This window comes from Papio anubis, chromosome 11 (genome assembly GCF_008728515.1).
Source record: "Papio anubis isolate 15944 chromosome 11, Panubis1.0, whole genome shotgun sequence".
Taxonomy (NCBI): domain Eukaryota; kingdom Metazoa; phylum Chordata; class Mammalia; order Primates; family Cercopithecidae; genus Papio; species Papio anubis.
In genome coordinates this window covers 107,143,580-107,167,668 of record NC_044986.1, presented here as the reverse complement: position 1 = coordinate 107,167,668, position 24,089 = coordinate 107,143,580, and positions in this window count along the sequence as shown.

Sequence of the window (24,089 nt, the reverse complement as noted above, 5' to 3'; positions counted from 1 at the left end):
TGGCCGCCACTCTCTTCTGGCTTGTAGAATTTCTGCCGAGAGATCTGCTGTTAGTCTGGTGGGCTTCCCTTTGTGGGTAACCCGACCTTTCTCTCTGGCTGCCCTTAAGATTTTTTCCTTCATTTCAACTTTGATGAATCTGGCAATTATGTGTCTTGGAGTTGCTCTTCCCGAGGAGTATCTTTGTGGCGTTCTCTGTATTTCCTGGATTTGAATGTTGGCCTGCCCTACTAGGTTGGGGAAGTTCTCCTGGATGATATCCTGAAGAGTGTTTTCCAACTTGGTTCCATTTTCCCCTTCACTTTCAGGCACCCCAATCAGACGTAGATTTGGTCTTTTTAATCCCATACTTCTTGCAGGCTGTGTTCATTTCTTTTTCTTCTTTTTTCTTTAGCTTTCTCTTCTCGCTTCATTTCATTCATTTGATCCTCAATCGCTGATACTCTTTCTTCCAGTTGATCGAGTCGGTTACTGAAGCTTGTGCTTTTGTCACGTATTTCTCGTGTCATGGTTTTCATCTCTGTCCGTTCGTTTATGGCCTTCTCTGCATTAATTATTCTGGTTATCAATTCTTCCACTCTTTTTTCAAGCTTTTTAGTTTCTTTGCGCTAGGTATGTAATTCCTCCTTTAGCTCTGAGAAGTTTGATGGACTGAAGTCTTCTTCTCTCATCTCGTCAAAGTCATTCTCCGTCCAGCTTTATCCGTTGCTGGCGATGAGCTGTGTTCCTTTGGAGATGGAGATGCTCTCTTATTTTTTGCATTTCCAGCTTTTCTGCCCTGCTTTTTCCCCCTCTTTGTGGTTTTATCTGCCTCTGGTCTTTGATGATGGTGACGTACTGATGGGGTTTTGGTGTGTGTGTCCCTTCTGTTTGTTAGTTTTCCTTCTAACAGTCAGGACCCTCAGCTGTAGGTCTCTTGGAGATTGCTTGAGGTCCACTCCAGACCCTGTTTGCCTGGGTGTCAGCAGCAGAGGCTGCAGAAGATAGAATACTGCTGAACAGCGAGTGTACCTGTGTGATTCTTGCTTTGGAAGCTTCCTCTCAGGGGTGTACTCCACCGTGTGAGGTGTGGGGTGTCCGTCTGCCCCTAGTGGAGGATGTCTCCCATTTAGGCTACTCAGGGGTCAGGGACCCATTTGAGCAGGTAGTGTGTCCGTTCTCAGATCTCAACCTCCGTGTTGGGAGATCCACTGCTCTCTTCAAAGCTGTCAGACAGAGTTGCTTGCGTCTGCAGAGGTGTTTGCTGCTTTTGTTGTTGTTGTTGTTTAGCCGTACCCTGTCCCCAGAGGTGGAGTCTACAGAGACTGGCAGGCCTCCTTGAGCTGCTGTGAGCTCCACCCAGTTCGATCTTCCCAGGGCTTTGTTTACCTACTTAAGCCTCAGCAATGGTGGGTGCCCCTCCCCCAGCCTCGCTGCTGCCTTGGGGTTAGATTGCAGACTGCTGTGCTAGCAATGAGGAAGGCTCGTGGGCGTGGGACCCTCCTGGCCAGGTGTGGGATATAATCTCCTGGTGTGCCTGTTTGCTTAAAGCACAGTATTGGGGTGGGAGTTACCAGATTTTCCAGGTGTTGTGTGTCTCTGTTCCCCTCGCCAGGAAAAGGGATTCCCTTCCCCGTTGGGCTTCCCAGGTGAGGAGATGCCTCCCCCTGCTTCAGCTCTTGCTGGTCAGGCTGCAACAGCTGACCAGCACCGATTGTCCAGCACTCCCCAGTGAGATGAACCCAGTACCTCAGTTGATAATGCAGAAATCACCTGTCTTCTATGTCGCTCACGCTGGGAGCTGGAGACTGGAGCTGTTCCTATTTGGCCATCTTGCTCCGCCCCCTCTATTGCTTATTATTAAAATTCATTTTAAAAGAAAAAGGTCAGAATGGAAGACAATTTTTGCAATCTATCCATCTGACAAAGGTCTAATAATATCCAGAATCTACAAGGAACTTAAATTTGCAAGAAAAAGCAAACAACCCCATCAAAAGGTGAGCGAAGGACATGAACAGACACTTCTCGAAAGAAAACCCGTATGCAGCCAATAAACATAGGAAAAAAAGCTTAACATCACTGACCATGAGAGAAATGCAAATCAAAACCACAATGAACTATCATCTCACATCAGTCAGAATGATGATTATTAAAAAGTCATGAAACAACATATGTTGGCGAGACTGCGGAGAAATAAGAATGCTTTTACACTGTTGGTGGGAATGTAAATTAGTTCAACCATTGTGGAAGACAGTGTGGTGATTCCTTAAAGATCTAGAACCAGAAATACTACTTGACCTAGCAATCCCATTACTGGGTATATACCCAAAGGAATATCAATCATTCAATTTTAAAGATACATGCACTTGTGTGTTCATTGCGGCATTATTCACAATAGCAAAAACGTGGAATCAACCCAAATGCCCATCAATGATAGACTGGATAAAGAATATGTGGCATATATATATACCGTGGAATACTATGCAGCCATTAAAAGAAATGAGATCACTTCCTTCACAGGGACATGAATGAAGCAGGAAACCATCATTCTCAGCAAACTAACACAGGAACAGAAAACCAAACACCACATGTTCTTACTTATAAGTAGGAGCTGAACAATGAGAACACGTGGACCCAGGGAGGGGAACAAACACTGGGGTCTGCTCAGGAGGGTGGTGTGGGGGGAGGGAGAGCATCAAGATAAATAGCTAATGCATGTGGGGCTTAATACCTAGGTGATGGGTTGACAGGTGCAGCAAACCATCATGGCACATGTTTACCTGTGTAACAAACCTGCACATCCTGCACATGTATCCCAGAACTTAAAATAAAATTTTTTAATAAAGAAAAAAGAAAAGAAGTCAAATTATACTTGAGAGAGTCATTTCTGGCATTAAGTCAATCATTTTCAATGCTATAAAATATTTTTAATTTAATATTCTCTAGTTTTTCATTTTTCTGTTTTTGGACATTTGGATTGTCTGCTGTTATTTTTTGCTAACATTACTAACAATGTTGCTTTGTTCGTAATATAACAATGTTGCTTTTTTCGTAATACTGATATCCCTGTGCACATGTGCATCTATGGGCCATGTACCTGGGTGTGGAACTGATTAATGGTAAAGCATGCCCATCTTCAATTGTATAAGAAATTGATAAAGTGCTACATTTTTAATGTAGTTACAGTAATTTACATCCTGCTAACAATATATAAAGATCTCCAGGATTCCACATTGTTGCTAAAGCAATATTGCTAGACTTCTTATCTTTTACTCATTTTGGTGAGTATAAAATGATATCTTGATTTGGTCTTCATTTACATTTCCAGGACTACTAGTTACGTCAAAAATCTTTCTCTGGCCTCTTATTTACTCTTCCGTGAAATGCCTCTATTTTTGTGTGTGTGTATTTATATTTCATTGGCTCATGTGTCTTTTCCTAATTGATTTGCCGGAATTCTTTTAAGATTCTGGATATTAAGCCTCTATTGATTAAAACAATAGTATAAAAACTTGCCTTATGTCGGTATCCTTTAATGGACTTTAGTAAGATTTAATAATCTACAAATTGAATCTGAACACATTTTTGAACTTAATATCCAAGAACCTTGTATTTTTGTACTTTGAGTAAATGGATTCAATTAAAGACATTCTTCTTGCTGGTAATAAACCAGGTTTTAATGATAAAAATGGAAATTCTTCAGAAAGTAGGATGCAAATTAGGAATTGAGTAAGTAATAGTGAACTTTATAATAATTGTAAATGTTATAGTCATAGGAAATAAATTTATAATAAATATATGAATTATAAACAAATATTACATATTATGTAATAATACATAATTATATTATTTAGATATACATAATATAAAGCAAATGTATATAAATAATATAAAATAAATTTATAATAATAGTAAATATAATAATAAATACTAGTAACATTATAATAGTAAAATGGTGAATTTTAATCATAGTTCGGCTTTGCATATATTTCCTAGAATATCACAAGTTTATTTTTCCTGAGAGTAATACAGTGATTATAGCTCCATTTTCTAATGGCATACTTTATAAAGTTATGTTGCAGCATATTTCAGTTTTGTATCCCTACTGCAACACAGTGCCAGGAATATTAAGTGTTGTTATTATTGCTATTTTGGCAAATGAAAGAAGTTTGCCTGACATATCTGGGTTAGAAACCTAGAGACCCGAAGTTCTGTAGTCCGATTTGTGCAATCAGGACTTCCATTAAGAAATTATGCAGAGCTTCAACTGAACAACTATGGATTTCTCTCTCTCTTCTGTCTCTTCAGCATTCATTAAGCCAAATCCCTACATGGTTGTTTAAATAACTACTTAAAAATTAAATACTGACATTATCAAAATTATATGACTTTCTAAATGTGATATCTTTTAGCATAGATCAGATAAACAGATAATTTTCATCTCCAAATTTTGTGATTGTACACTAGTTAGCAACTATTAGTATCACCTGGATTAGTCATGTCAGTTTTTTAGATGGAAAGACAACCTAGAAAAACCATTTTTCTTAAGTGATAAGTTAAAAGCCTACATTTATTTTCATATTACTATGTTGTGGTTTGATATAGAGAAAATTTCATAGATTTGCTCCTTTTATAATAACAAGCATCTTCTGGTGCTGCCTATTGTCCCTTGGAACTGTCCCTCTTTCGTGCTCTGTGTTTTCAGCCCACATTGTCTTGTTGCATTTCTATGTCTGCCAAAAAGATGTCCGCTGGAAGAATTATTTCATAAATCTTTGCTTAATACTTCAGCTCATGTATTAAGCCCAGCAGCGTTATCTCACAATAACAGATCCATTTCTATAAATTTTGAAATTTCTCTATTGACATACTCATCTTTAAAAAAAGAACAAATTATAATCACTTAGCTTAATGAATTACCCCAAAGTATGTAACTGCTATTTAGGTAAAAAAAATGTGAACATTGTCAGTACTAGAGAAGACCCTTTAATGTCCTTTCCCAGTCTTTCTACATTCTCCCCCGCAAATAACCACAATCTTGACCTTGACCTCTAGCATATAGTTTAAGTTTCACCATTATTAGCTTTGGTATAGTTATATAATTGGAATCTTTTAAAGATATTATTTGGGTCTCATTTCTGCTGATTAATATTATGTTTATGATATTCAATCACATTTTTGTGACTAGCTGTAGTAAATTTATTTTATATATTTAATTATACAAGTGTAAGATAATTTAATCTACTTTTTTGGACATTTGGGTTATTTTTAGTTTCTGCTATCCTGAATTATTCTGTTATGAACATTCTCATACATGTCTTCTGGTGCACATACACAGACAGTTTTGTTGGATATATACCTAGAAGTGGATTTGCTGAATCATAAGAAGAGCATATACTTAACTTTAGTGGACAATGCCAAATAGTTGCTCATCTTGTCCTTACCAATTTGTACTTTTCCTAGCATTGTATGACAGTTCCCATCTTTCCACCTAATCAACAACATTTAGTGCTGTCAGCATTTTAAAATTTAGCCATTTGGGTAGGTGTCTTTGTATTTCATTGTAGTTTTAATTTCAGTGTTCCCAGTGACTAGTGATGGTAAGAATTATGCTAAGCACCATTTCTCGTATTTGTTGTTATTCAAAGTTAGTCTCTTATATACAACATTAAACTGTAGTTGTTATTTTTAAATCCAGTTTGACAATATTACTCTTTTCCTTAGGGTATTTAATTCATTTATATTTAATGCAACTTTGAAATAGTTGGGCTTAAAATGATCATACTATTACTATTTTCTATTTTATGCATATTTTAAATTTTTTTATCTTTACTTTTTTCCTTTTCTATTATTATATTACCTTTTTACTATTCTAATATTAATTAAATATTTTTTATTTTTACTATCTTTTATTGGTTACTATAGAAACTTTACAATATATGTTACCTCCTTATTATAGACTAATGCAAATTATTAATTTTCGTATTTCCCCAGTACTGGAAGAAACTTCAAATCTCTAAAATCTTTTTACTTACTTTCTACCACAAAATATTACAATTATTGCTATCTATAGGCAATACCCTGTTATGCCTACTCATACCATTATTCACATGTTATTTATATAGTATTCACATTCACTTGTGTATATTTATATGCCTCCAATATTTATTTATATATATTCTTACTGGTGATCTTCACTTCCTTTTGTATTTTTATATTTCCTTCTAAAATAATTTTTATTTTGCTTGAAGAATTCTCAGCTTTTCTTTCATTTATGACTGAGAAGTAAGTGAACTCAGTTATTGTCTACACGTTTGTTCATGCTGACTTTCATTTTTGAATGTTATTTTCACTGGATATAGAATTCTAGGTTAGCAGTCATTTTGTCAGCCCTTTGGAGATGCCTTTTAATTTCCTTCTTGTTTACATTATTTTTCTTAAGAAGTGTGCTGTCATTTTTAATATTGTTTCTTTGAAGGCAGTGTTTTCCCACTTTGTCTACTTTGAAGCTTTATTCTTTAGCTTTGGTTTATCCTGCTTTGGGTTCATGGAGCTTCTTGGAAACTGTGCATTAATGCCTCATATTAGTTTTGAAATTGTCTCATCCATTATCTCTTCAAATTGTTTCTGCCCCATTCTTTTCTCTCATTTAGGGATATCAGTTATAAATGTGATAGATATTTTGAACATTTTACATTTACCTGCTATTCCCTGTTCTGTCCCCTCAACCCCACTATTTTTTATTATGCAGTGCTTAACTTAGAATTTTTATTTACTGACTTTTCAATCTACTACTCTTGTGTTCTGCTGTATTCAATCTGTTATTAAACTTATCAATAGTATTATTTATTTTGTACATTCTATTTTTCTTTTTTCAGTTCTAGAATGTCCATTTGAACCTTTTCATAGATTCCAATTTTCCATTAAATTCTATCCTTTCACTTATTTGATCCATATTTTCATTTATTTCTGGAACATATTGCAGATGTTTTAAAATACCATTGTCTGCTAAACTTACACTTGGATTATCTGTATGTCTGTTTTTATTGTCTGCCATTTCTCTTTTTTAATAGGTAACATTTTCTGACTTCTTTCCAATTATAACAGTTTTTTATTACATGTTGAACATTTATATATGTTGGACATATAAAGAATTAAAGAGGTTCCTATGTTGTAAACTTCCACCAGAGAGAGTTCTTTCTTCTTTCCTCTATTAATCAAATGCGATGAGAATCTTGTTACTGCAGTCCAATTCAAAATTGAGCTGGGTAGGAGCTGAGTTTGAATTTTAGCAGCAGACAGTCAACCTCTGGTTCACCTTTGCTTTGAGGATGTGGCTTTCCCAGACCTTATGTGTAGAGCTTGGATCGTCTTATTTTTCTCAGATGTAAAATACTACAGAAGTTACAGTTCTTTACTTCAGAGCCCAAATCTCTAGGCTAACACCCTGCCTATCTTCAAAATGTGGCAAATATTTTGAAGATAAATTTGACAGCGTGCTTGAAACAAGTTTTTATTTCTTAGCATTGACAAATGGAATTTCAGTCTGCCTATAAAAGGATTTGACCTATATCATCTTACTTCTTTACAAAATCAAAATGCAGAAAATATCTTATAAACACATCAACTATTGTTTCCATTTCTTCAAGTTTTTAATTTGCCACACTACTTCCTCTGTGATTAGTACAAGTCTTTCTGGCTTACAGTTCTCTCATTAGGAGCTTTGTGCTTAGGCAAGCCTGAAGCTTACACAACCCAAATCATTAGTCTACAACAGAAATTAGCTCATGTTCCATGAAAACAAAACAAAACAAAACCCAAAAACCGTAAAACCCCTGGATATTATTAGATTAGCTTCTCTCAGAAAGTTTCCACTCTTACATACTTCTTAGAATTCTCCTTAGAATTTTATTTCAAATAACTCTTTTTGTTTCCATAGATTTCTAGTATCTTTAAAAGTATGATTTGGGTAATTTACTTATCTTTTTTTTTTTCTAGTTATTGTTTCATGAGCATTGGCCTGTTATAAAATAGTACATTATACTTAGACATTAAAGTTGAATGGATTGATTATTTTTATTATTTAATGTTTTTCCTACCTATTGGCTTTTTGTTTATATAGTCATTCTCCTCTTCCTTTAGTTGTTACTTTAAACATTATAGTACACATTCTTACATCTGGAAAATGCAAGATGTTTCTGCTGTCTGTTTTTGTATAACACAAAGTGCTAGGAAACTTATCGCCTTAAGACAACAATTATTTCTCATGTTTTGTGGCAACTGGGCTTACCTAGACAATTCTTATTTGGGTTTTTTATATGGTTCTAATTAGATGATGACTAGGACCAGTGCCTACTGAAAACTTAACTGGGCTGGGTTTTTTTTTTTTTTCTTTAAAGAAGAACAGCTGTATCCTCTTAATATTTTAATGTGTTTTCTATTTTTTAATGTGCATGTTGATATGATCTTTTGTATTCTGATTGTGAAGGATAGTTATTGGAGGGAATTGCTTTTTATTTTTTCCTGCTTTATTAAGGCATAACTGACCAGTAAAAATTATATATACTTATGATGTAAAACATGATGTTTTGATTTATGTATGCATTGTAAAATGATTAAATCTAGCTAGTTAGCATATCCATCACTTCATATACTTATTGCTTTTTAGTGAGAATATTTAAGATCTACTTTCTCAACAATTTTCAAGTGTACAGTACATTATTATTAACAATAATCACCATGCTGTACAATAGATGTCCATAACTTATTCATCCTATCTAACTGAAACTTCCTACTTTTTTCTAATATCTTCCCATTCTCCATCCATCCCCCAACCAGGATAGAGATTCCTGGTAGTTTACTCATGTGATTGACAGTTGATGCTGATCTTCCAGCTGGGACTGTCAACTGAGTAAATGCTTTTCTATGATCAAAAAGTTCTTGGATAGTAAATAACCTCCAGTGATACCCTCCTCAATGAATCCTATTTCCTAGTATTTACAGTATTGTGTGTCCCCCTGTCTTTGAGCCTGACTTACCCTAGAATTCCATTTTTGCCAGTAGAATGGGGCAAACATAATGCTGCATGACTACAAAGGCAAGGTCGCAAGAGACATTTCAGCTTCTACCTGTCTCTTGGTGTGTTTGTCCTTGAGATGCTCTCTCTTAGAATTCAGTTAACATGACGTAATAGGCTCAAGCCAAGTAGCAAGATCATGGAACAGCACTTGGGTTGAGAGTCCCTCCTATGACAACAGTAACAAAAGAAGAATTATGTGAATTTTTTCCTTTCTGAATTTGTTCCCAAAATCCATTATCCTGAAGTTTATACATTTTTTGGGGGGGCTTATATTGGTAGGGTGGAATATTTTTAATACCAAGATGATGTGAAAATATTTCTCACAAGAACTGGAGAGCAAACCTATCATACAGCCTTGTGCTTACTATTTGGTGCCAAGCCCTTGAAGTTGTGCCTTCTATCTCATTGTTATTTAATATATTGCATTGGAATAATCTATTTAAGTTTTTATTAATAAGTCCACAGTACAAAAATTATTCCTCAAGAATATGGACCATTCTTATTCATCTTCTATCCCTAGACCTAAGCATGACTCTCCTATAGTTAGCACTCAATAGATGGTTGTTGATCTGAACTGATGGGAAGTACAAGCTGTGGATTTCAGATCAGTAAGCTTTCTAAAGTAGTTGTTTTGTTAAATGGTGTGGGTCCCATGGTTCTTGGGTATGAAGAGATAAATGTAAACAGAAGAGAGTTTAAATATTTTGTTCAACTGTAAGTTATCTAGCATGAAACATGGTTTAATTCAATATAAAATTATTACAATGATCACTAGGTAAAAAAATGTACATTAAGTTTTCAGAAAAAAAAGCAGTCACTGTATTTTCCACCAATCTCATTTCTTTTGCTACGTATTTTCCTTTCTTCTAATTTTTCTTTATTGTTAATCATCATCATCATATATAAGTTATCTTACTTGATCTCCATATAGCATTAAGTTTTAGAAATACAAAGAGGTTACTTTTGGAGGTAAGTATTTATGGATCACTTATTATTTGTTAGGCCCTACTTTAGGTTCTTATGATACAATAATGAGCAGAAGTAGATGTCATCACTGCTTTCATTTATTGCTTTCATAGAATTTATGAACTAATCACTGTACTTGATTATGTGAAGTACACATAGAAAACACTACTGATAAGCTTCATAGATTCAGAGTAAGTCATCCTTGTTGAAGACTCATGGTTAGGTGTCAAGGTAGAAATATAATTTGAATGGTGGCATGGTTTATATAAGTAGGAAGATACCTTGCTTAGTTATTTAAAAAATCCTTGGAATTGTGACCTGTTTGGAGATGAGTAGTTTGTTTTGTTTGGATAAGAGGCTTTGGCATGGGTTTAATGGGAGATAGACTTGAAGAGGTAGATGGAGGTTAGATTGTTAAGAACAAGCACCATTTTTGTTATTGTTGTTTGTAGCAAAAAAGGGCCACGTTAGGCAAACTAATGTGACTAACGTGATAGCAGATCGAGTCAAGCAGCAGAACCAGACAAATATGAACATCCCTTTTGCCATATTATTTTGGTAAACAGGAAGTCACAAGGTCAGCCAACGCTTACAGGAAGGAGATTATGCAAGGGCATAAATAGTAGGAGGTTACGTTGTCTGTAAGGTAACCTTGGGCATGGCAAGGCACCAAAATAGAGGAGAAAGGGATAGACTTACAAAAGGGCACAAGAAAACTTCTGGGGTGATGGAATATCCACTCTCTTGATTGTGATGATTATAATGATTATTTCATGGATGTATACATATGTCAAAACATTATAGAGTTAAAACGTACAGTTTATTGTATGGCAATTATATCTTAATAAAGCTGTTAAGAAAGAAAGAATTGTATTTCTGTATATATCCAGATTCAAATTGAAGCCAAACAAGAATAGGCAAGGAAAAACATTGGCATTTTCTCAGCTGTAGAGAATCAAGCCTATGGATGTGTCCTTGACTATTCTTTAGATAAAAATGTACTAAAGGTGCTAATACAGTCAGTTTTATGTAAAGAAATGCAAAGTGTACAAAACATTACTGTTACTGATATCAATTTAAATTTATAAAAATTATGAGCTCTTGTAGTTTATGTCTTATAAGGAATAATAAAGAACAATGCAAATTGTATATAATTCAACTGCAAGTTAATTCCCCACATAAAGCATGAATAGGATAAGAAAATAATCTGTCACATTTGTGAAACTAGAGTTAGAGCCCTTAGAGAAGGTATATTACTTTAATGTCATAATGGAAGTCATATTTCAGTTTATCATAATGAAATTATGCAAATATGTTTACAAATGGGCAAGCATGGTGTAACTTGATGGAAATGTGGATATTAAAACTGAGTTGATTTTATGTTTACTGCTAATTTTGAAAGTGTGTGAAAGATAAATCATCAAAAGAGCAAAAAATGAAAGAACACAGCAGCTTATCACTTTCCAGTGAGCAGAATACTGGTAGGTTAATATAGTCTAGGTTTATGGTAATAGAATCAAGAAAATTTCATTCACAATGGGGAAAGAAAGTAGCAACCACTGAATATCAGATGTGTTAGGAAAATATAGTAGGCACTTTACATATTATGAGTTGAATATTTAATTCATATAAAATTCCTACAAGTCATTTTCTAAAGGATGAGAATACAGGGCTGAGGTCACACAGAGCTGTCCACAGTATAACTAGGTTTCTGGTGATGGTCTGTGTCACCCTAGATATTTTGTTCCTCAAAATAAGAGGCAGAGCACCATTTTGGAAAGGAGCAGAGATTCTGGAGCCACAGTGTGTAGATTCAAATCCTGATTATATAATCTGATACAAATTATTCCATCTCTCTATGCCTCTGTTTTCTCTACTGTAAATATCAATGATACTTCCTCAGTGGGTTGCTTTTTAACCCATTTCCTATGTAGAAAAAAAAAGTGCAGCCCACTGGCCTCGCAGTATTCTTGGTGCAAATGGGAAATGTGATAAGGAATGGAGAAATATCTATAAAGGGCCTAGAGCAGTGCTTGGCACACAGTAAACACTGCAATTATTTCACCTTATTATTATTACAGGTTCTTGGACATGCATGTTAGGGCTTTCTAGAGAAACAATCAAGAAGGTGTATATAGGAGAGAGTCTTCAAAAAGTTCACTGAAAATGCATGCTATGAATAAACTACTCATGCATTTCAATTGTTTTTGCACCTCAATAAACTTATACTAACTTGTTATAACATATCTGAACAGGACCTAGTTTGGGACACTAAGAAGGATAAGGTATCTGGTTGAAAAGAGCCCCTATCAGAGCAACATGAATTCTGTAAAAATTGAAGCAAGAACGAACACCAAATTTATGGTAAGGCTTGAGTAGATGAATGGTGAAATGAATGATTTATGACAAGTTTATGGGGACAATGCACCAAAGAAACCAGTAGTTTTCAAATGGATAACTCATTTTAGGAAGGGACAAGACAGTGTTGAAGATACAGTCTGCAGCAGAAGACCATCCACATCAATTTGTGAGGAAAAAATTTGTCTTGCTTGTGCCCTAATTGATGAGGACCAATGACTAACAGTACAAAAAATACCCAACACCATAGACATCTCAATTGGTTCAGCTTAAATAATTCTGACTGAAAATTTAAAGTTGGGCAAACTTTCCATTCAGATGTCAAAACTGTTCTTCCAGACTAGCTATAGACAAGAACAGAGCTTTCAATGCAAGTTTTAAACAAGTGAGATCAAGATCCTGATGCATTTCTTCAAATAATTGTTAACAGGAGATGAAACATGGCTTTGTCAGTACGATCCTGAAGACAAAGCACAATCAAAGCAACAGCTACCAAGGAGTGGACTGTTTAAGACCAAAGGTCATGGCAACAGTTTTCTGGGATGCCCAAGGAATTTTGCTTGTTGACTTTCTGGAGGACCAAAGAATGATAACATCTGCTTGTTATGAGATTTTTTTCTTTTTTTTTTTTAAAGAAAGTTAGCCAAAACTTAAGCAAAAAAGAAACCAGAGAAACTTCACCAGAGAGTCCTTCTCCACCACAATAATGCTCCTGTTCATTTTTCTCATCAAACAAGGGCAATTTTGTGAGCTGCAATAGGAAGTCATTCAGCATCCACTGACAGTCCTGATTGGGCTCCTTCTGACCTCTTTTTGGTTCCTAATCTTAAAAAATCTTTGAAATGTGCCAATTTTTCTTCAGTTAGCAATGTAAAAAAAATAAGTAAATTGACATGGTTGAATTCCCAGGACCCACAGTTCTTCAGCGATGGACTAAATGGCTGATACAATATCAAACATGTCCTGAACTTGACTGAGCTTGGTTGTAAAATAAAGTTTATATTTTTTATTTTTATCTTTTAATTCCATATTCCCACAAATGTTTTGAAGTTCCCAAATATATAGGAAGATATTTACTACAAGGAATTGGCTCATGCAATTGTGAAGGCTGACGAGTTTCAAGTTCTGCAGTGTGAGTTGTCAAGCTGGAGACACAGGAGAGACAATGGTGTAGTTTCAGCCCTAAAGTTGGCAGACTTGAGACCCAGAAAGCCTTGACATTTCAGTTCCGGTCTGAAGGCAGGAAAAAGATGATGTCCCAGTTGAAAGGCATTCAGGCAGGAGGAATAAGAGAGGGAAGGATCAGACTTTTTGTTCTATTCCAGCCCTCACCTGATTGGATGAGGTCTATCCACACTGGGGAGGGTGATCTGATTTACTAAATTCACCAATTTAAATGTTAATCTCATCGTAAAACACCCTCAGAGGCACACTCAGAATAATGTTTGACTAACTATCTGGGAACCCTGTACCCAATCATGGAAACAACTATCACACAATTCACCAACACTACGCACTGCTAGAGCCTAGATTCTGTGATATTATTGATTGAGGTTTATTGATGTTTAAATGTTCTATTTTATAGTTATGTTTATGCCTTTTTATTACTGAATGCTTGATGGTTTCTTGCCTTGGCACAGACGCTTATGATTTCTCTTCCTCTCAGTATGACTAATTTATAAGTTATATTGTCTGGAACATGACAAGCTGGCTGCTGATTGTGAAAATAAATCAGAATACTTGTGAGTGATAAAATAACAAATGTTGTTTTTTTTTTTTTTTTCTATTAACAAATAAATCATTGGTTTTTAACTCTTTTGAAGCAATTCAGAAATTTTGGGCCTGGTTGGTTCTTAACTACCATTTTAGCATCAAGTGAGACATTAAACAAAAAATGAAAAAGAATAATGAGGTATTAGTAGTAGTACCAGTAATAATATTTACCATTTATTGAGCAACTACAGTGTGCCAAGCACTGGAACAGACACTTCACATCAATTACTTCTTTAATTCTCACACACCCCATGGGTTTGAAATCAATATTTTATTTGTGGTTTGATCAAGGAGTCTAATACTTTAGGAAAGAAATGGAGCCAGACTGGGCTTATGGACTTGAGTGCTTTGACTCTTGGCACCTTATTCCGTCCTTCTGCAGGAAGAGATGAGGCATCACGACATGGGGCCCCTTGGGAGATGGTAGCTCTTTCACAGTTTTTCTTCCTAAATGAGAATTACTAGGAATTAACTTTAACTTTAGTTGACTTTAGTACATTCCTCCTTCTAATCACTGTGGTTTCTTTCTCCCCAGTTCTATATTACAGTGAAAGTCAGCAGGTGTTCTAAAATATAGTGTATAATGGAAAATTTGAGGTATAGTAAGTTCAAAAGACCAGGAGATAACTGCTCTCAAAAGGATAGTTTATTACTCATAGTTCTCAAAAGAAAGGGCATGTCACACCATGGGGCACCATGCAGGCTAGCACTGGAGTTGGACATGAGGCAGAGGGAGAGGGGCAAACAGTAGGCAAGAGCTTTTGTTGTACTTCTGCAGGAAGGAATGAGTGAGTCAGGGTGAACAGGCTTCAGATTGGCTAGTTCGAATAATTTCAGCAGACTCTGAGGCATAGAGACTGTCCCTAGTTGTATAGTATCTGGCTCTGGTGTGTATATAATCGCCTGGAGTGTGAGAGTTCAATAAGAAAGTAAGTTCAGTAAGAAAAGTGGTTGGGATGTGGATTCTAGTTTGATTGGTTTGTTTGCAAAGTGCTCCCCTGGGAGGTGAACTCCTTCTGAGGAAAAAAGCACGATGAGGGAGGCAAAAGACCAAGGCAAAGCAAGTCACATATATTATTGTGTTGTCTAGAACAAGTTATGGCCAGCATACAAGTATAGGGCAGATGTTAAAGCATCAAGCTTCCAGGAAGTAGAAATGTGGTTAATATAATAGCCCAATTTGCTTCAATTAAAGAAAAGGGAGTTCATGAAGTTGGGTTGAGTATTTGTCTTGTAATGCTCAACTTTTACATGTTTTTGGCAGAATTGCACAGAAGTGTTCTTACAGTACCCATTCATTTGCTGTTAGTCTATAGATGGCCATCTGCAGTGAAGGTGCTCTTTGTTTGACCAGTGGTTGCAAAGACAACCATCTAATGAATGTTTGCTGCTCAGCGGTGAGATTTGTTAACATGCACAGAAATCCTCTACTGTAAGGTATGAATGGAAACACCAAAGCAGAAGATTAAAGCTCCAGGAAACCTTGAGATTTGTGAGAAGGGACCATGACTGTGTTGATTTGCATGCCCTGCTGACAACTCTCTGGAATGACATGTGCCAGAAACCCCAAGTGTAGATTTTTGTCTTGATTCCCATTCTTTTCCAGATTTAAACAAATATTGTTCATTGAAACTAGTCTCTCTGAGTCCCTCCAATGATTTTTTCTGCCCTTTTTACTCTCATTCTCTGTGTTTTTAAGGATGTTGCACCAATAGCCAAAAGTAATAAAAAAAGTAACTGATAGAGACAGATTATTTTCATTGACGGGGGAAAAAGGAAGCTGAGGGCAACTGCTTACAGGACATAAAATCCTTCTCTTAACAAAGAATGTGGGTAAGAGAAAATTGGAAAATATTTGCAGTTCAAAATGAAGGCCTGATGGGTGTCTAAGAAGCAGGTAGGTTGAGCTGAATAGGGCGACTTATGAATCTCAATGTGCCATAAACCTGTAGTGAAAGATAGCTCTCTGCATCCATCTAGACCTAAATATTGTAATGTGTTAGCTATCAACAAAACCTGGGGAGATGTTTTGGGCTGTACCTTTCTTCTATTCTGACATTAAGTGCATGGTAAGGGTGCCTTTTTTGGGGTGATTCTGAGAAGTGAGATGAAATTTTTCCTTGGATTGTTAAGGTTTTGGTGGGTCATTTTGAATAGTGTAGAGAACCCATTTCAAGTACACTCTGTGGATAGTTAATTAATAACAAGGCTTCATTTTTGGAATGGAACTTCACTCTTCCACCTTTCTGATACTCAGGGCATTGCAATGTATTACAGGTGTAGCAGTAACAGAAAAGGTATGGATTTGATGATTGTCTAGAAATGTTTCCCAAAGTCCAGGCTCATCAGGCCTTGAGGAATCTTCCTTCAAACAGACTCTGTGGTTGGCTTTAGATCACTAATGCAATGGGAAGTAGGGAAATGCTAGAAAGTAAACATTACAGGTGTAACCTAACACAGAGTTCCTAAACCAGTGGGTTTTAGGGTTGCCAGACAGGGCTTATAGTGGCTTTCTTCACTAACTCTAGTCTTTTTTTTTTTTTCCAAATATGATCATGTCGTATATATTCTACAATCAGAAAATTGTTGAAAATTACTAATCTAAGGAGTTCTAAAAGGAGAATACCATCTGTTTTTTGTAATCATACTTTCCCATACCTCTTTAAGGGTATGACCAGGCTGTAACGACCCTTTCAAGGGCAAATTATATGTGTCATTCAAAAGAAACAATACCAAGATTTGATATGTGAACAAGCACATGAATTAAGCACCAGAATGATCCTCCCTTCAACATCAGTCCCTTTGTTGGCCGGCTTGTTAATGAGGGAGCCTCTAACTTACCACATCAAATAAATTGGGTTTATAGTGATCTGTTCTGTTGGTCAGCAGTTGAATAAAAGAAATCACTTTTTCTTAGTTCTAACATAAAGTGTTCTAACATAGGTGGGTGCATTTGGCAACACGACTCTCTGTATTTAGATGGCTCTAAGACTGAAAACTATGCATTTTTTTCTGGGTCAAGATATCACATAAGAGAACATAAATCAAGATTGTTTTGTGTTTTTCTTTTGTAAGTGGTGCTGAATGGCTATTTACTTTTTCTTGTAAGGTTAATACAACTTTTAACAGCTTTTCTTTCCTTATGTTTTCTATTTCAATGACTGACACCACTCAAGTCTTAGTCATTAAGCCAGAAATGTGGGAACTACCTCTGATACAGTCCTCTTTTTTCACCTCCCATATCGAATTAGTCATCAAATCCTTTCAATTTTCTCTCCCTGATTTTTGCCTTAGTTCAGGCCATTATGGTCTCCTGCTTATTGCAACAACTTCTTTTCATTTTCTCAGAATCTAACCCACTCCCTGCTCCCAACTTCCTCCATCCTCCATCCTCCATGTTGATATCATAGTAATCTTCCTAAAATGCAACTGTGATTGTATTGATTTCTGTTGCCTATAAGATGAAGACCAAGTTCCTTAGCATAGTTGTAAGGGTCAACAACTCTTTTCCTTTCTACATGAGAAATTGATCTTGAATTAAGTGCTTCTAGTTCTTTTTCCCCTGAAGACTCAATAAAAGTGGAATGTCCAGCTGTGTTACTGGGCCATATTACAAATAGCAAAAATTGCGTATGGACACACTGCACCTGCTCAAGGAGCATTGCAGGGGGAAACCACAGGATTGACTCCCTGAGTGTCATGATGGTGTCATTGGGGAATGTCTCTTTGGATCCCTAAAAGCTGTGTCTACAGGACTGTTATAAGATATATTGGTTCCTATTTGGGGCGTGGAGCTACTAAATCAGTGTGGCTCCCACATCCACCATCTCATTCCTTAGTATTCAAGTGCTAGCTGGGGTTGGGGATAAAGAGGATTGGGCTGTGGATTGCAGTGAGAACTCCTGTTGAGGAAACATGCCTGACACTGGCTTGCTGGCATGCTGCAGTCCTTTAACTAATTTCATGCCAAGTGCAGCCTTTTAGTATTGTGGGCTCGACTACTTAGCTGAACTCAAACAGACCTACAAGAAGGGACATTACACTGGCTTACAAGTTGCAGACCCTGCTTCCCAAATGTATCTTCAGCCACTGTCAACCTTATGTGTTCTATACTCAGCTTTGTTTGTGTTTTCTGAATGTGTTGTCCTCTTTCATCCTTATTTCTTTCTGCATTTCTTCCTCTTCCTCACCCTCTTTCTTTTCCTGTCCTCCTCCTTCTTCTCTTCCTCCTTTTCTACTTTACTGTAGAACATTATAAGCCTGGTGAGTGCCAGTTTTCCAAATTTCAACTAAATAAAACCTGTCTGAGGTGTTTCTTGGGTGTCTAGAACAGTGGTCATTGGCCTGCAGGACAAATCAGGGCCTGTTTTCTGAATGGCCTGATGGTTCAGAATGATTTTTACATTTTTAAATGATTAAAAAGAAGGAAAAAAAAAGAATATTGTGACATGGGAAAATTATACAAAAATCAAATATTAGTGTTCCTAAGTAAAGTTTTATTGGAACATAGCCACACTCACTTGTACAATGCATTGTCTTGGGCTACTTTTGGACTACAGTGGCAAGGTGCAGTTGTTTTGAGAGAGCACATATGGCTCATAAAGACTAAAATAGTTATTATCAGGCCGGGCGCGGTGGCTCATGCCTGTAATCCCAGCACTTTGGGAGGTTGAGGCAGGCAGATCACAAGGTCAAGAGATCAAGACCATCCTGGCCAACATGGTAAAATGCTTTCTCTACTAAAAATACAAAAATCAGATGGGCACGGTGGTGTGCGCCTGTAATCCCAGCTACTCAGGATGCTGAGGCAGGAGAATTACTTGAACCCAGGAGGCAGAGGATGCAGTGAGCTGAGATTGCATCACTCTAGCCTGGCAACAAAGTGAGACTCCATCTCAAAAAAAAAAAAAATTATTATCTGCTCTTTTACAAAAAATATTTACTGACTCCTTGTCGAGAGCAGCACTTTCCAACAGAGATTTCCATAGTGATGGAAATGTTTAAATTTGCATTCTTTATTATGGTAACTACTAGCCTATGTGACCATTTAAGTTTAAATTAATAAAAATTAAATAAAATTTAAAATTCAGTTATTTAGTCACACTATCCACATATGACTGGTGGCTGACATATTTGGATAGAGCTGGACTAGAAATCTTGCATTGTTGTGTTGGTTAGTTCCGTAGCACCCTGAACACAACTGTGTTATTGCATTTAATACATTATTTAATGACTTCTTATTTCCTTCATTTTTTTTTTCTAATCTAGATAGGGAATTTTGTGGAGACAGTTACTTTTATTTTACTTGGCTTTCGATTGTTACGTCTATTATACTACTTGGCAGATGACAGGAGCTCAATAAAAGTTTGTCTGACAGCTCCATCTGATAGTAATGTTTTACGTGTCTATAGTTCTGTTGAGCTGCTTTTTTTCAAAGGGATTTTTAAGGCTTTAGGAATCTACTTAACATGACAGGATTTGTCAGAATAATCAACAGAATGTTTATTACTTTCTTAACATGACCCATTCTTAGTGCTAGGCATGATTATATTCAGTACCTTATTTGATTCCCACAAATTTGCAAAATAAGTTGTTTATTGTAGCCATCATTGCATAGCTAGTGAAAGTCAGACTCACTGTTCTTACATTAAGGTTTCACTCTCCCCTTAGGGATTTTAGATATAAAAATCTAAAAAAGAAACATTCTTTAAAACAAGTAAAGGATTTCCTAATGCAAAATTTCAATGGTCCAGAATAAATGAGAGGGGATGATATTTAGGGTCAGGAAAATAAATTCACGTTTTCTCAAACTTTTACTCCATAAGTGGTTGTCTTCTGTGTGTTTTATTGGTAGGTTCAAAAGGTATTTAAATAATTTTATTTATTTATATAGTGAAGGGAAGTATCTTATTTAATCCTCACAATTATCTTGTGAGAATATAGATAGATTTACCTTTTTATGTAGATTTAAAAATTTCAACTCCAAAAGATTGAAAAAGTGGGCCGGGCACGGTGGCTCAAGCCTGTAATCCCAGCACTTTGGGAGGCTGAGACGGGTGGATCACAAGGGCAGGAGATTGAGACCATCCTGGCTAACACGGTGAAACCCTGTCTCTACTAAGAAATCCAAAAAAAAAAAAAAGTAGCCGGGTGAGGTGGCGGGTGCCTGTAGTCCCAGCTACTCGGGAGGCTGAGGCCGGAGAATGGCGTGAACCCAGGAGGCGGAGCTTGCAGTGAGCTGAGATCCAGCCACTGCACTCCAGCCTGGGCGACAGAGTGAGACTCCGTCTCAAAAAAAAAAAAAAAAAAAAAAAAGATTGAAAAAGTGACTAAACTGGGATACAAATACCAAGTTATCAAATTCAAAATTTTTGATTCTTAATGGGAACTTCCTGCTATGGTTTGAATATGTCCCATATTCAAATTGTATGTGTTGGAAAGTTAATTCCCAAATTCATATGTTGATGTTACTTGGAGGTGGGGTCTTTGGGAGAGAATTAGCATTAGATAAGGTCATCAGGCAAGGGTTCCCATTATGAGGCTGATGGCTTTATAAGAAGAGAAAGACCTGAACTGGCACTTTTTTGGCCTCTTGCCATGTTACAATGTAGCAAGAAGGCCCTCATCAGATGCCTCAACCATGTACTTGGACTTCTCGGCCTCCAGAACTGTGAGCAAAATAAACCTCTGTTCTTTATAAATTACCCAGTCTGTGGTATTCCATTATAGCAAAGAAAGCAGACTAAGACACTTCCTTAATAAAGATGCTTTAGAATTCAGTGCTCTAAAATGATACATTTCTCATAACTGAAGTACTGGGACAATTCTGGGCTCAAGGAAATAGTATTTATATCTAATGTACTGACAATACTGAGCCTTCCCAGGTAGTTCAAGAGGATTCTGAGTGTTTCTTTTTCTGTTTTTGCTCATCTAACCTAATTAAGGCTATATTTAGATAGTATGAAGAACTTAGTAAACCAGGCATCTGTTCTTATGCTTGCTGTCTGCCTATTTATGTTACATCTTCCTTGAAGAGGTTTTTCCAAATTTTCAATTTTCAAAGTGTTCTGCAAGTCAGATGAAATTTCACTAAAATATTCATCACATAAAGTTTTATGTCCTTTTAACAAATGAGTTAGGTGAAGAGAAAATATATTTTGTGGTGGTGATATCTTATAGCTGTGGTTTATCTTGAAGATTTTAAAAAATTATATAAGTAATGCTTGAAAATATGCTCGCTGGGAAATTTTTTTTTAATCAATAAAGATTATATAGATTTTAAAGTAAGACTCTACCTTATACTCCACATTCAATCTATTTTTCTCCCTAGAGGTAACTATTGTAAATATTGGTATATATTCCTCTGTACTAGATCTTTTTTCTACATACGAATCAGACATATTTTTTGCATAATGTAATCATCCTATAATCATTTTCCTGACTTGCTTTCATGACTCAATAGTATATTTTTTGAGATTGAGTTAGTACATTTCATTAATCTATTACCAGCATAATGCTGTGTAACAAAATATCCCAAAGCTTAATGACTTAAAACAGTAGCCCTTTGTTATCTTTCATGTGTCCATAGGTTCAGCTGGTAGTTCTTCAAATATAGGCTGATCTTAGTTGTTTTTTTTTTTTTTTGGTACATCTGTTAGTAAGTGGGCTAGGAGCTGGCTGGTCTATAATAGTATCAGCTGGAAAGCTTGGCTTTTCACCATTTACCTCTCACATCTCTTAAGCAGGCTAGCTCAGGTATGTTATAATTACAGAGGAAGGGATCCAAGAGTTGATGCAGAGGCAATAAGAGTTTTGTCAAACGTCTATTTGCATCAAATTTGCCATTACCCTATTGACTGAAGCCCATCACAAGGTCAAGTGCAGAATCAATATGGGAATATACTAACAATGTGAATACCAGGAGCTGTGAAAAATTGGGGTAATGAATATAGCCTACCACAATGCAAAAACAGCATGATTTTGATTCTGCATAGTATTTTACTATATAGCTGTCCCAAAATTCATTAATCTGACCCTGGTGATAGACACCGAGGATGCGTCTAGTTTTTAATGTTACAAACATTGCTGCAAGGAATATCCTTTTGCACGTGTATTTATATCTACATTTATTTATTTTTTTTTTTTGAGAAGGAGTCTCACTTTGTTGCCCAGGCTGGAGTGCAGTGGCACAATCTTGGATCACTTCAACCTCTGTCCGCCTCCCAGGTTCAGGCAATTCTCCTGCCTCAGCCTCCTGAGTAGCTGGGATTACAGGCATGCGCCACCATGCCCGGCTAATTTTTGTATTTTCAGTAGAGACAGGGTTTCACCATGTTGGTCAGGATGGTCTCGAACTCCTGACCTTATGATCCATTCGCCTCAGCCTCCCAAAGTGCTGGGATTACAGGCATGAACCACTGTGCCCAACCATTTAATTTTTTTAAAATAGGAATGCATTCTAAGGACATCTTTACTTTTGCTTCTCATTGAAAGGAAATGAAAGTGTGGGTAGTAAAAGACTAAATTGAGAAGAAGGATGCTTCCCTCAAATTAATTGATTTCTGCCATTGGAAGCAATATTTTCTGCCCACAAGTTGAGATTTTGACTTGCTATTGAATCAGCAAAGAGCAAAGCACACACTTCTTTCAAGTTTCTCTTGTCCCTCTAAGTGCTGTGAAGTGGGGTCCAATAAAGAGAAGTAGAAACCAAGGACTTGAATAGCACATAATGCCAGGGGAATACTGTACTTTATTCTATATCTACCATTTCTTTTTAGCAAGTTGTTGATATCATAACTAGTACCTTGTCTTATGGATTAAATATTTCTCATATGTGATTATTTCCTTCTGGAATCTACAGATAGAAATGGAGTCAACTAAAAGCCACATTGACACAGATATAATCATGAACAATTCCACACATCTTGGTCATGGTCTAACCCCAAGTACAAGGATCAGTGCAAGCACAAAGTAGGTGTTTAATACATTTTTGTTAAAAAAATATAAAAAATGTTACCACCTGCACTAGAAGTCCTTTGTAATGGAGACTATCTGACAGGAGAAAGTGGGCTGACGTTTGAGATCTGAAACATCTTGTTTTTGGCTTCTCAGGGACTGTTGTACATAGCACCAGGATTCTGTTTGGCTTGACTATTCATTTACTGTTTAAGGTGCTTGGAATAGTGGTTCTCCAGCATTATGAAGTTTCATTCAGTCGCAGTGATAAAGAGTTTTTGAGGTGCAGCATAAAGATCAGCACATTAGAAATGGATTTGTAAAGAGCCCAGGGCCTGGTTTGGGGTTATGTAATTGAAGACAGTTTTTCTAAATATAATGAAAACAGCCAAGGCCTAAAAGCTAAGAGTTTAAAAGGAACAGATTTATGCAAGGATGAGAAATACTAAGCCATTATGTGAAGAAAGTAATTTTTCATTCTCAAATTGCATTTTCTAATAAGTCAAGGTTCAATTTATTTTACTTATAAATGAATAGACACTTTTGTCCTGCCTTCTCCTTGTTTGATTGTAGGAGTTTAGTTCAGAGAATAAGGAAAAAAAAAAAAAAAAAAAACCCACAGTGCCATTGATTTCCCTTAGAGGAGAGATGGTTATATAATCACCAAATTAAATTAAGAATATAGAAAACATCTTTTTAAACTTGCTGCCTATAAAAAAAGGCACATTTTCATTGTCAATGACCAGAAAAAATTTAGTCTAAAGCAAGATAATGTATTAGCAATCATTTTTTACCATCCTGGAAAAATAGCTTTAAAGAATGAAGTCTGATGCTTTCATTAACTATAAATATTATCACTAGCAATATATAAATCAATCAACTATATTTGTGCTTCCAAGTGGGTAAATATGTTGAATATATAGAAACTCTGGTCCCAGAAACTCAGAAGTCACTAAGAATGGCTTAACCACATTTAGAT